Source organism: Aquarana catesbeiana, linkage group LG03, assembly GCF_042186555.1.
Source record: "Aquarana catesbeiana isolate 2022-GZ linkage group LG03, ASM4218655v1, whole genome shotgun sequence".
Taxonomy (NCBI): Eukaryota; Metazoa; Chordata; class Amphibia; order Anura; family Ranidae; genus Aquarana; species Aquarana catesbeiana.
The window spans coordinates 93,985,767-93,998,199 of NC_133326.1; positions in this window are offsets into that span (position 1 = coordinate 93,985,767).

The following is a 12,433-nucleotide window of genomic DNA, read 5'->3' on the forward strand; positions in this document are numbered from 1 at the left end:
CTTCTATTACTGTCAGCTTCCTCAAACTCAAACTCCAAACCTCCAAATTCCTTCTTGACTTAAAAGTAATGGTAGAACCATTCGACCATTTTAACATAAAACAACCATTCTGCCATAACATACTGAAACACAATAACTTATGAGGTAAGGTATGAGTATAGTAGAGTGGTTATGAGTTATGGTACAATGTTTATTTATTATGCTAGAATAGTTCTGCATACAGACCTGTTTTACCCTTTTTTGTACATATGTGAACATAACAAGAAAGTACAGATTTGTTCTATTGATATTAAAACATACACATTTTACTGCAAAAATAAAAACTTGTTTTATTAAGTAAAGATTGTCAGAGGGAAGTAGTGAAAAGTAAATAAAAGTAGGATAAAAGTGGGCATTTTTTAAATTTTTAATATTGCCATAAAAGCTCTCTTACAGGTGACAGAAAGTAGTTGGCAAATTTCTCCCCAGTATTCCAAGCCTCATCTGTACTTGGTACAGAGGGTCAGGTCATGGACAAGGGAGTCACCAAAATTCTATCCCTCTGGTGCAAAAAATTGTGGAGGGTACAAGCATTTTTGACAGTAGTGTTGATATTTCTTGAATCTATTTGAATGGCATGACTACACCATGCATTGTACAATAAATAAAGAGTGGATGCAGCTGAAAAAATCACTGGTGGAGCCTGGTATGTGTAAAGACAAGTACAATGAGATAAAAAGTACATACTGACAGGAGAACAAAGAAACTCAATTAATAGTAAACCATTGCTTTATTAATAGCACAATATCTACTTACTGTACATGTAGGCTTAGCTGTATCCATCTAGGGAGGGGGTCACAAGTAGTTGGTATCAATCTGTCAACACTACTCCTAGCCAGGGAGAGGGAAGGGAAGGGCAGGGTTGGGACTGCTAAGGGAGCACACAGTCGAAATGAAACCACGCTGCAGCCAGCTCAACCATGAGAGCTGCAGGTCATGATCCATTCACAGGACACCACCCCCTTACTCACCACGGAAAATTCAGCCAGGCGGGGGGAGGGAGCTGGGAGTAAGTGGAGTGTAGATTGCAGCAGAGCTGGCTGTCCTTAGAAGAGATGAGCTCAGTTGCGAGTCCAGTTGTCTCGCCCAGAGGAGTCTGTGGAGCTGCAGGAAAACTACCTGAGAACCACTGAGCTGCCCTGCTCTGAAGACCAGTCACAGCCATGTGTGTCCCTTCTACTTGGGGTGCGGTGCCACCCCCCCTGAAAAATGCTGCCCAAGGCAAACGCCTTGTTTGCCTCGCTGTAGATATGCCCCTGCGATTGGGGAAGGTACTCATCAATCTCCTTTTATAAACGACCTGAGCCACTTAAAGTGGTTGTAAAGGCAGAAGGTTTTTTTTTATCTTAATGCATTCTATGCATTAGGCTAAAAATCCCTCTGTGTGCAACAGCCCCCCTCAGCCCCCCTAATTCTTACCTGAGCCCATCTAGATCCAGCGATGTTGCAGGAGAGACTCGGCTGCCCGGGACACTCCCTCCTCTTTAGCTAAGACAGCAGTGAAGTGCTATTGGCTCCCGCTGCTTTCAATCAAAGACAGTGAGCCAATGAGGAGAGAGAGGGCGGCTGGACCAGGGCACAGCTCCATGTCTGAATGGACCCAGGGAGCTGAAGCTCAGATTGGGTGCCCCCATAGCTAACTGCTTGCTTTGGGGGCACTCAACAGAAGGGAGGGGCCAGAATCACCGATGAGGGACCTGAGAAGAGGAGGATCTGGGCAGCTCTGTGCAGAACCACTACACAGAGCAGGTAGGTATAGACATGTTTGTTATTTTTAACAAAAAAAACGAGACTTTGGTATCACTTTAAAAAAACACTTCAGCCCCAGAAGGATTTACCCCCTTCCTGACCAAGCCATTTTTTGTGATACAGCACTGTGTCGCTTTAACTGACAATTGCAGTTCGACGTTGTACCCAAACAAAATGTATGTCCTTTCCTTTTTTCCCACTGGTGGTATTTGATCACCTCTGCAGTTTTTACTTTTTGCGCTATAAACAAAAGAAGAGCGACAATTTTGAAAAATACACAATATTTTTAACTTTTTTTAAATATCCCAAATGAAAAAGAAAAATGTCTTCATAAGTTTAGGCTGATCTATATATTCTTCTACATATTTTAGGTTAAAAAAATCACAATAGGCGTATATTGATTGGTTTGCGCAAAAGTTATAGGGTCTACAAAATAGGGGATAGATTTATGGCTTTTTTATTATTTTTTTTTTACTAGTAATGGTGGCGTTCTGCGATTTTTATCGGGACTGCGACTTTGCGGTGGACAGATCAGACACTTTTGACACATTTTTGGGACCATTGACATTTATACAGCGGTCAGTGCTATAAAAATGCACTGATTATTGTGTAAATGTCACTGGCAGGGAAGGGGTTAACTCTAGGGGGCGATCAAAGGGGTTAAATGTGTTCCCTCAGTGTGTGTTCTAACTGTGGGGGGATGGGACTGATTTGGGGAGGAGACATATTGTTGTTCCTATACACTAGGAACAACAGATCAGTCTCCTCACCCCTGACAGAGCATGGATTTGTGTGTTTACACACACAAATCCCCATTCTCGCTCTGTCAGGAGCAATCGCGGTGGCCCAGTGGACATCCAAAACCAACAGGAGACTTGCTGTTATTACGGGTAGAAAGGCTAACTTAGTGTCCCAGCCATCATTATCATCAAACCAGAGGAAATGTTGACATTCCCATTTTCTACTACAAACACTTTTACTCACGCTCTTTATGAGTTTAAGGGGTTTAGTTATGAAACATTCAATGCACGAATGTTAGAAGCATTCATGCAAGCTGAATGAAATGTCACTGTATTTTTTTCTAAAAAATGAATGCCTGTATCACCAGCTCCATCTAGTGGAGTCTAATAGAGAAACTATAATGCATTTTGGCCACTATATGCTGACAATACAGGGTTTACTACGTGTGGCCCGGGTGAGAGCTGCCAGCTAATAATGGGGTAAGTGCTCTGGTGCCGCTGATGACCCAACCAATCCGGACCAGGGGTGTGGTGGCTGTGGGTGCATTGTTTGCCGCCCTCCCCTCAAAAAAAAAGTACCACCAGCCACCAATGATGAAACCCTGGTCTAGACGATAGATTAAACATATTCTTTTCATGCTATTCTTTACTTTCTTATTTCAAATCCTCATGTCATAACTATATACCGTATATTACAATGTATATCAGTATGTGACAAAATGATTTCTTTATATTTGTAATTGCGATCTTTGAAACAACTTTTAAGCAAAATTTATTAAAACGAAATTTGCTGCACATTCTCAGAATCATTTTGATCATACCTAATAGTAGATGGGCACCCCATTGATATTACTATATACTTAGGTGTTGTAGTCAGGTAGGAGGTTTTCATGTGAGCTAGAAATCTTCTTTCACTATATAATAATTTACATTGAATGTATACAATTCTGTTAACATATGTTATCAGGAAAAAAAAAATACATTTTCAAGCAGCGTAATCTGTTTGTAATTGTTTTAACCTTCACAGCCTTCATGTCTGAATTTATTGAAAGGACTAAAGCTGGTATAATTTATTCTGCTGGGCTCCCAGGCCGTTTTGTGTTGCCTTTGTAAAGCTGGCATAAATAGAAAATGTCAAGATGCTCGTTTAAAGATAGTGGTGATAAGCAGCTCTATCTAGCTGAATGCATTCTTTAGTAATAAATGGCAGGGCTGTTTAGAGGGAAACAACTATCTGTCTTGTATAGAAAGTAACCCAGAAAAACACTGTAATAGGACAAGCTAGGTACATTTTTAGCCAGAGAATATTGTGAATCACAATACACTTTTTTCCCATCTACCTCATAATGAGCTGTTGGTAAATGGCTCATCTAAAAGAGATGTTATAGAGGGAGAAAGTTATTAGCAAATACAATTGTAAACATTTAATGGTGCAGCATTCTTCCTTGTCACCTTTGTCATGGTGTGATGGAGTGCACTATGATATGCTCATTACCAGACTGGATTCAAATTATCAAATTACACTGTGGTAACTGAGATAACTTACTGAAGCACAGCATATACAGTAGCAATCTATGGTAAAGTAAAGCCTCATACACGCGATCAGATTGTTGGCCAACAAAACTGTGCTCTTTTGTCCGAAGAGCGTTGGCCCAAACTTGTCTTGCATACAAACTGCAAGGAATTGTCGGCCAACAAACATGAACGTACTGACGCACTATGTGGTTTTTCAGCTATTTAGCGCCACCCTTTGGGCTCCTTCTGCTAATTTTGTGTTAGTAGAAGTTTGGTGAAGTGTTGATTCGCACTTTTCATTTCACGCTTTTCATTTAGTTCATTTTATTTTGTGCTTTTCAGTTAGTTTCTGAACAGCAGTTCTTCAACCAGACAAGTTGCTGAATCGGAGGAGATAAAGTGTTATTTATTATTGGCCTTGGAGTTATTGCTTTGACATTATTTTTTTGGTTGGATAATGATTTGATTTGGTATATTTTCTATAGTTTTGGATGCATAGAATGCACTTTTTGGTTAAGTTCTATTGGCAGATAGCATGTCTACTTTTATTTGTTTTCTTTTTTAATGCACAATAAAAAAATTGTGGAGAATAATACTTGGCTATGTGTTTTACTTCAAATGACAGTTTGGGAGTAGGCAGTTACATTTAAAAAAATATAATGTAAAATTGACAAGGGACACCAACATAATTGTATCTTTGATCTTAAAAACTACGGGATAATGGTGTTGTGGCAACTTGCCCCCCCAAAAAAAGCATAATAATATTATTCTTGAAATCACTAGAAAAAAAAGCCTTCAAAATTTGTTTGCAATAACTCCATCAGTATCACCAGCAAAGCAGCTTTATTATTATCCCATTAAAGAAGGAGAGAATGTGCGCTTCATTTCGAGATTTCATAATTTGCCACGTCACAAATGTCAGTTCTCCATTATAAACGCTAGTTTACAAGACCGACCGCTTCTGGCACGGTCTTGCTTCTGAGCATGTGTGTTTGTAGCTTAGACTTTTGTCCGATGGACTTGTGTACACAGGCTCGGAAAATCCGACAAAAGACATTTGTCCATGGAAAATTTTAAAACCTGCTATCCAACATTTGTCCACAGAAAATCCGACAACAATTGTCCGATGGAGCATACACATGGTCAGATTTTCCGCCAATAGCCTGTCATCACACATTTCCCGTTGGAAAATCCAATCACGTGTACGAGGCTTAAGATGTGCTGACCTTAATATTAGCTTGCATCAACAGTCAGCAATGTTGTGGCCCAGGGAAACTGACCAGCTCCAAATCTGTCTCTCTGAATAGATTTCCATTATCACTTTTCTTCTCAGCCTAGGAATGGGAAGAAAGATTTAGGAGTCTATTAATCAAACATTTGTTGCATGAATGTCAGAAGCATTTAGGGAAGCTGAACAAAATATCACCATACTTTTTCTAGGAGAGTGATTCCTGATGGGTTTACTTCCCCTTTGTTTCCCTGCAAAGGTAAAGCATAATGGGCTACTATGCATCGCATAGTAGCCCATTTTGTGTCACTTACCTGACACAAGAGCCTGTGATGTCACCGCTGTCCCCTCTGCTACGGAGCATCCATCTTCTTTCCGGGTATCGTTGCTCCGGCGCTGTGATTGGCCGGAGCTGCTATGACATCACTTCCGCGCATGTGCACAGGAGCCGCCATTAATGGCATATCAGCGTTAGAAGCGGCATGCGCTGTAGACAGCGGTGCCTGTCTTTTTGCAAATATCTCTTAAACCGTGTAGGTTTAGGAGATATTTCTTGGACCTACAGGTAAGCCTTAATCTAGGCTTACCTGTAGGTCAAAGTGGTCTGTAAGGGTTTACAACCACTTTAACGCATACTGTTAGACAGGTTTATTTGGTTGTCTGCGCACTGGTCGGTAAGTAAGCTTGGTCTTTTTCCCTTGGATTTATCCTTGGCCTTGTTTTTTCCTTATGTCACCCCCCCAATGCTGCTTACTGCGATGGCCAGCTATAGATGGGGGCAGTGGTGCCTGTTTTTGTATTTTTGTTTCTCCAATGGTTGCTAGGGGTTACTTAAGCAATGACCAATTTTTGCCTCAGATAAGTTCCCAGTGACACTAATGATCTTTGTAGCGATCTGTAGGGGGGGGGGATTCTTCCCCAAGACCACAGATTTAAGGAGCACTCTTCCACTGACCATCAATGTACCAATGTACCTGACCAATGTATCATGAGTTGTAGATATAGCCATTTTTAACAGGGGTTCCCTGAGACCAAAAGGTTATTTCAAGGGTTCCTCTTTGTTAAAAAGGTTGAGAAAGTCTGTTCTAGCTATTGTTCACTAAGGACCTACTAAGTCTACATGGCACTCTCACAAAATAGGCTCATGGATATGAGGCCCCAAGTAGGAGTGTCATAATAAATTATGGAATACATCCTCCAAAGTGTATATGACCTTTTAGAACCACATTCAGTTCCAAGGGAAACATATTTGTATACCCGGAGTGATGGTAACAAAACTCCACAGAAATATGCACCAATTGTGAGAGTGAAAATTTAGCAAAAAATCATAAATAGAAAAAAGTGAAATAGCAAAGACAAGAAAGGAAAGGAAAAGAATATATAGCAGATTCAAACAGTTCACTCTATTATGGGCCTTCTCTGAGGAAGCAATTTGCTTTGCTGACAAACAAATTTGTTCAAGTGACCTGATAAAAGACCATTTACCAGTCTATTTTTCCAACAGTAAGGAAGAGGACACCCCTGGAAGACCAGTATATTTCACCGCTGCAGGCCTAATGCTGACCGGTCTTGTTGCATGCACTTTTTGTCACGCCAGTGGAACCAATAGAAAGTGTCCACTACATCAGGGTGCAAAGTGGACACCCAGCGTGGAAGACCTTCAAACTCTGAAGTCCAGAAAATAAAGAAATGAGACTCAAGATATCACATGAGTATAGATTCGGGTAGGTATTCAAGTCATTTACATTCGATTTTTGTAATTACCTGTGCGATTAGCAGGGGGGGGTATTGTTTAGTGGGGGGACCCTGGCTGGCCTTTAAGCATGTGGATTTTTTGCCTTTTATATACCATGGGATATATTTGCTAAATCTAGAGAGTGGAAAGTCTGGTGCAGCTGTGCATGGTAGCCAATCAGCTTCTAACTTCAGCTTGTTCAATTAAGCTTTGACAAAAAAACTTATAGCTAATTGGTTTCTATGCAGAGCTGCAGCAGATTTTGCACTCTTCAGTTTTAGTAAATCAACCCTAGACATGTGCGGTTCGTTTTGTTCCAAATGAATATACAGATTAATTTTTCATTATTTGGATATATCCGACTACCCGAATTACAATATAAACACATTTTACCGAATGCTCCGAATAACGTAATGAAATTAGTCTGAATTTCTGAAATTCGGACTGAAATTCGAATTGAATTGAACTCCAGTCGAATTCTCACTACACATATTGCTGAAATCAAAGACTATGGGGTTTATTTATGAAAGGCAAATCCACTTTGCACTGCTAGAGCACTTGAAAATGCACTGAAAGTGCACTTGGAAGTGCAGTCACTCTAAATCTAAGGGATAGACCTGAAACGAGTGGAAGCTCTGCTGATTTTATCATCCAATCATGTGCAAGCTAAAATGCTGTTTTTTATTTTCCTTGCATGTCCCCCTTGGATCTACAGCGACTTTACATCAAAGGGCACTTTCAGTGCACTTTCAAGTGCACTCGCAGTGCAAAGTGGATTTTCCTTTAGTAAATAACCCCCTGTGTGTGTTATTAGAGTACCATTTCGAAATAATGCTGTTTTTGTTAAGCCAAAGGTGATTTAAAGAGTCATTGTAATCATTTGATGAATATTTTTCTTTTGTTTGTTCACTTTGCTGCATTCGAATAGAAAACAATATAACATTTTTGATTTCACTGATTCGAAAATTTATCGATTTGATCGCTTCGAAGCGAAAAAAAAGGTAAATTCTTAGAAAATTCGAAAATTCAGAATACGAATTCTGAATACGAATTACGAAAACGAATTGAACAAATCAACCAAACTTAACCAAAACGAAATAACTAGATTAACAAACCAAAATGAAACAAAACAAAACTATTTTTTTCGTCATGCACATGTCTAATCAACCTCCATGAAACAGGTAATAGACCCTAATGGATTATTTTTCAAAAATGTACATTAGGACAAGCACTTCTAAAGAGTATAGGAAACAGATTACAACTCAAACTTTTCCTTACAAAAATATCTGTTAAATTGGCCTATAATAATGACAAATATAAGATTATGCACAAGTATGCTAACCTCACCATTACTCTGAGAATTACATGGAAACTGGTGTGATATTTCGGGAGCATGATTGTATTTCCTGAACAACTATTTCTGACTTGAAACACCTTTTGCACTAGCTGACATTAATTAGATCAGGAAGTTCAGGTTATTAATACTGCATATGATTGGTTTTGGCATTTGCTGTTTAATTGGCGTGTTCACCTAACAAAAATGGGGCTTTTAATGAATCACGTGTACAGTTAAACTTTTACCAATATTAATTAAGCTAAAAAGGTTATGTAGCTATAAAAGTTAAATACGCTTGTTTATTAAAAAGCGATCATGGAAAATTATGATGCTAAAACTTAACATCTGCAAAATTGTCAGATAATTAAATTCGACAACCAAGTAATAAAAGGTTGATATGCAGTCTCTTGTGTGTCGTTTCATTAGATGAAGGTCTGCATTCCACAATTACCCTTTTTCATACAAGATGTTCAGCTTGGCAAATTCAGCCCTCCCCACATATGTATGAAGTGATTGTGAGCACTTTAAAAGGTAGCAGAAACCACAGACCTCATTGTTAGTATTTCAGATTAGCACATTCGTTCAGAGCAGCAATCACTCAGACATGTGGCTCTTATCATCCCTTGGTGATACTTGTGTAGCAGTTCAACAGGTGCTTATATGTCCTGAGAAAATAAAGTTTTACTGGCGTTATATACATGTTTTCAAAGCATAAGAAATCTGCAGATTGTCTAAATAAGAAGCTTATCCTGTTTGTTTGATTTCCCGTGGGCGTCCAATCAATGTTCAGTCAACAACCACACAGCAGTCCTTTAGTGAAAGAATAGAATAGTTAAAAAATATGTCAACCCAGAATTTCATATTCCTGATATGTACCTGCTGTACAATGTACTTGTATGAAAATGTAAACTGTTCTCTTTGTATTGCTTCCTTTGTGAGAAATGCCTGGTCTTCCTGCCAGTCATCCTGATTTCCTAATAAAAACTGAAACAATAGGTAGGAGAGCACAGAATGATCAATTTCCTAGCTGTGCTGAGAACCTGCCCTCCTCCAATGATCAGACTTGTGTTAATACACACCCCCTGCACAGCCATTCAATGGGAAGACCAGTGTGTTGCTGCTTCTCCTCCCCCAGCTCTTTAAGATCCTTAGGCAGCTGAGAACAGAAGGTATGTGATCACTTATAAAAAAGGGGGGGGATATATTTATAATGTTTTTTATAAGTATGCACAAATGTTTTGCCTTTCATTCGTATTTGAAACTGAATGGGTTTATGCATTTTGCATTATGACATTCATTTTCAGAGAGAATTTTTTTTGTTTTGTTCGCGGTTCACTACCCCTTTAACATTTTTTTTTTTTAAGTTGAATTAGTTATTTTCTTTTTTTGTATCCCCTAAACTCTCTTTTGTATTACCCATAAAACTTTTATTAGAACTGTCAAGTTCAGAACTGTCGTTGGTTGCACTGTATCTGTAAGAGACTAGGAATAAAGAATACAACTTTAAATTATTTGCATTGCATTCTAAAAGTTGGTAATAACATCCAAGAAAACCCAGGAGACAAAATGACTTGTCACCATGGAACTGACTCTTCAAATGTGTTCCTATTCTAAACTAACATGTGATTCTATACTAATCAAGCTATTTTGTAAGCAAAGCTATATGGGAGATTCTTCCAGTCCTTCAAAAATGTATGTTACATGTCTGTACCAAGCACTATCAGACCAATTTCAGACCTCTCATGGTTACATGATGAATATTTTATCAAGATGGGAGACCAATTTCTGTAAGAGACAAAACTTTATATTCTATAGCGGGGGTAGGCAACATTCGAGAGATGGAGATCTACTCGAACAACACTAATGAAGTCAAAGATCACTGCCCCCCACCCCCAAAAAAAGTCAGAACTAAAATAAAATAAGTATTAAAAGAGAGTGCCGGCTTCAGGTTTGTGTTATGCAGAGAATGCAGGATTCACCAGTGCATTATGCTTAGAATGCAGTGATCATGAGTGCGTTGTACTCAGAATGCAGGGTTAAGGAGTGTATTATGCTTAGAATGCAGGCTTAAGAAGTTTGTTGTGCTCAGAATTCAGGGTTCAGGAGTGTGTTACGCTCAGAATGCAGGATTCAGGAGTGTGTTATGCTCAGAATGCAGGGTTAAGGAATGTGTTACACTCAGAATGCAGGGATAAGGAGTGTATTGCACTCACAATGCAGGGTTAAGGAGTTGTTGTGCTCAAAATGCAGGGTTAAGGAGTTCGTTACGCACATAATGCAGGGATCAGGAGTGCATTTTACGCTCAGCATGCAGGGATCAGGAGTGAGTTTTACACTCAGAATGCAGGGATCAGGAGTACGTTTTATGCTCAGAATGCAGGGATCAGGAGTACATTGCGCTCAGAATGCAGGGTTAAGAGGTGCGTCTTACGCTCAGAATGCAGGGATCAGGAGTGTGTTTTACGCTCAGAATGCAGGGATCAGGAGTGCGTTTTACGCTCAGAATGCAGGGATCAGGAGTGTGTTTTACACTCAGAATGCAGGGATTAGGAGTGTGTTTTACGCTCAGAATGCAGGGATCAGGAGTATGTTGCGCTCAGAATGCAGGGTTGAGGAGTGCTTTTACGCTCAGAATTCAGGGATCAGGAGGGCGTTGCGCTCAGAATTCAGGGTTGAGGAGTATATTAGGCTAAGAATGCATAGTTCAGGGGGGTTGGGGGTGATGTGAAGGTTGGTAGAGGACACTGCTATGGGGGGGACCCTGCCCATAACAGTGACCTCTGCCCCCTTCACATCACCCCCCCGACACACACATACAGTGGTGTCCTCTGCCCCCTCCCCCCCTTTCCCCTATAGCAGTAAGCACTGGCCCTCTTCCCTTTCATAGCAGTGTCTTACCTTTATCCACAGCGGAGACCGGGAAGCAGCACAGTTATGGATAGAAGGCGGGAGCTGGCATATTAGCAAGCTGGTGATTGGTTGCTTAGAACCACCCTGTGTCCTAGCAACCAATCACCAGTGGCTTCTCCCTCACCCTCAGTCCTGAGCTGTGCATCCTCCTGGTCTTCGCTGTTCACTGATAACCGCTGGGGGTGGGAGGGAGAGAGAGAGGGACCGGGACATAGAAAGCACGGTGGAGCTGCGGAGGAGGTGGGAGGGAGAGAGAGACCTGGACGGCATGACAGAGCTGGCTGGGAGGAAAGGCAAGGACCAGCACTTAGAAGGTGGGGGTAGACAGTACAGGAACCAGTTCATGATCCACCTGTCACCAGCAGGCGGTCAACAGGTGGACCGCGATCAACGGGTTGCTGACCCCTACTCTAAAGCATACACAAAGTGGCTAACAGATAGATAGAATATTCTAATTTTGAGTTATGCCTAGTTTGGTTACTTGTTGGATTATGTGCAGAATATTTATATCCAAATGTATAAAAAAAGCATAAACATTGTGCATCAGTATTTTGGAATCAATTTAATATGAGACAATCAAACATTTTAAATAAACTTCTGACTTGCACAGTATACAATGATAGTCTATGTTACCTTACATGTACAACAACTGTGGATTTTTAAGAGCTTCAGCTTACATTAAAACAGTAACTAGAAAATGTAATCCTTACTTCAATTGCAAAAAATAGTTCTGATTGTTTCCTGCCTTGTGGGTCTATATCTCTGTCAATGGTTCTGATAGATGCAATGATATGACAGGTGCCCAGAGTGGGGACTGCTGAATGCCTAGAGAAGCAGGATGAGAAAACATTAATCAATCACTGTTATACTCAATCTGCCACATGGTACAGAAGCTCTAGGGGTCCTTGTGGTCATCTAGAATGGCTAAGTTTGTCATACAAGTGCTCACCTGTGGAAGTGAGCCAGTTCTTCTATGGTAGTTTGTTAAGATGGTCTCAGCTTATTTTGTTTCCTTAGTACATAAGAAACCATATGAATATTTGGGTCTACAAATTGAATCAGTGATATAGAATGGCTAAGTTTGCCATACAAGTGCTCTCCTGCCCAACTTCCAGTGCTAGTCAATAATTCTTAGCCACAGTAAAAATCCTTATAGCGGCATGAACCTTCATTTGCTGATG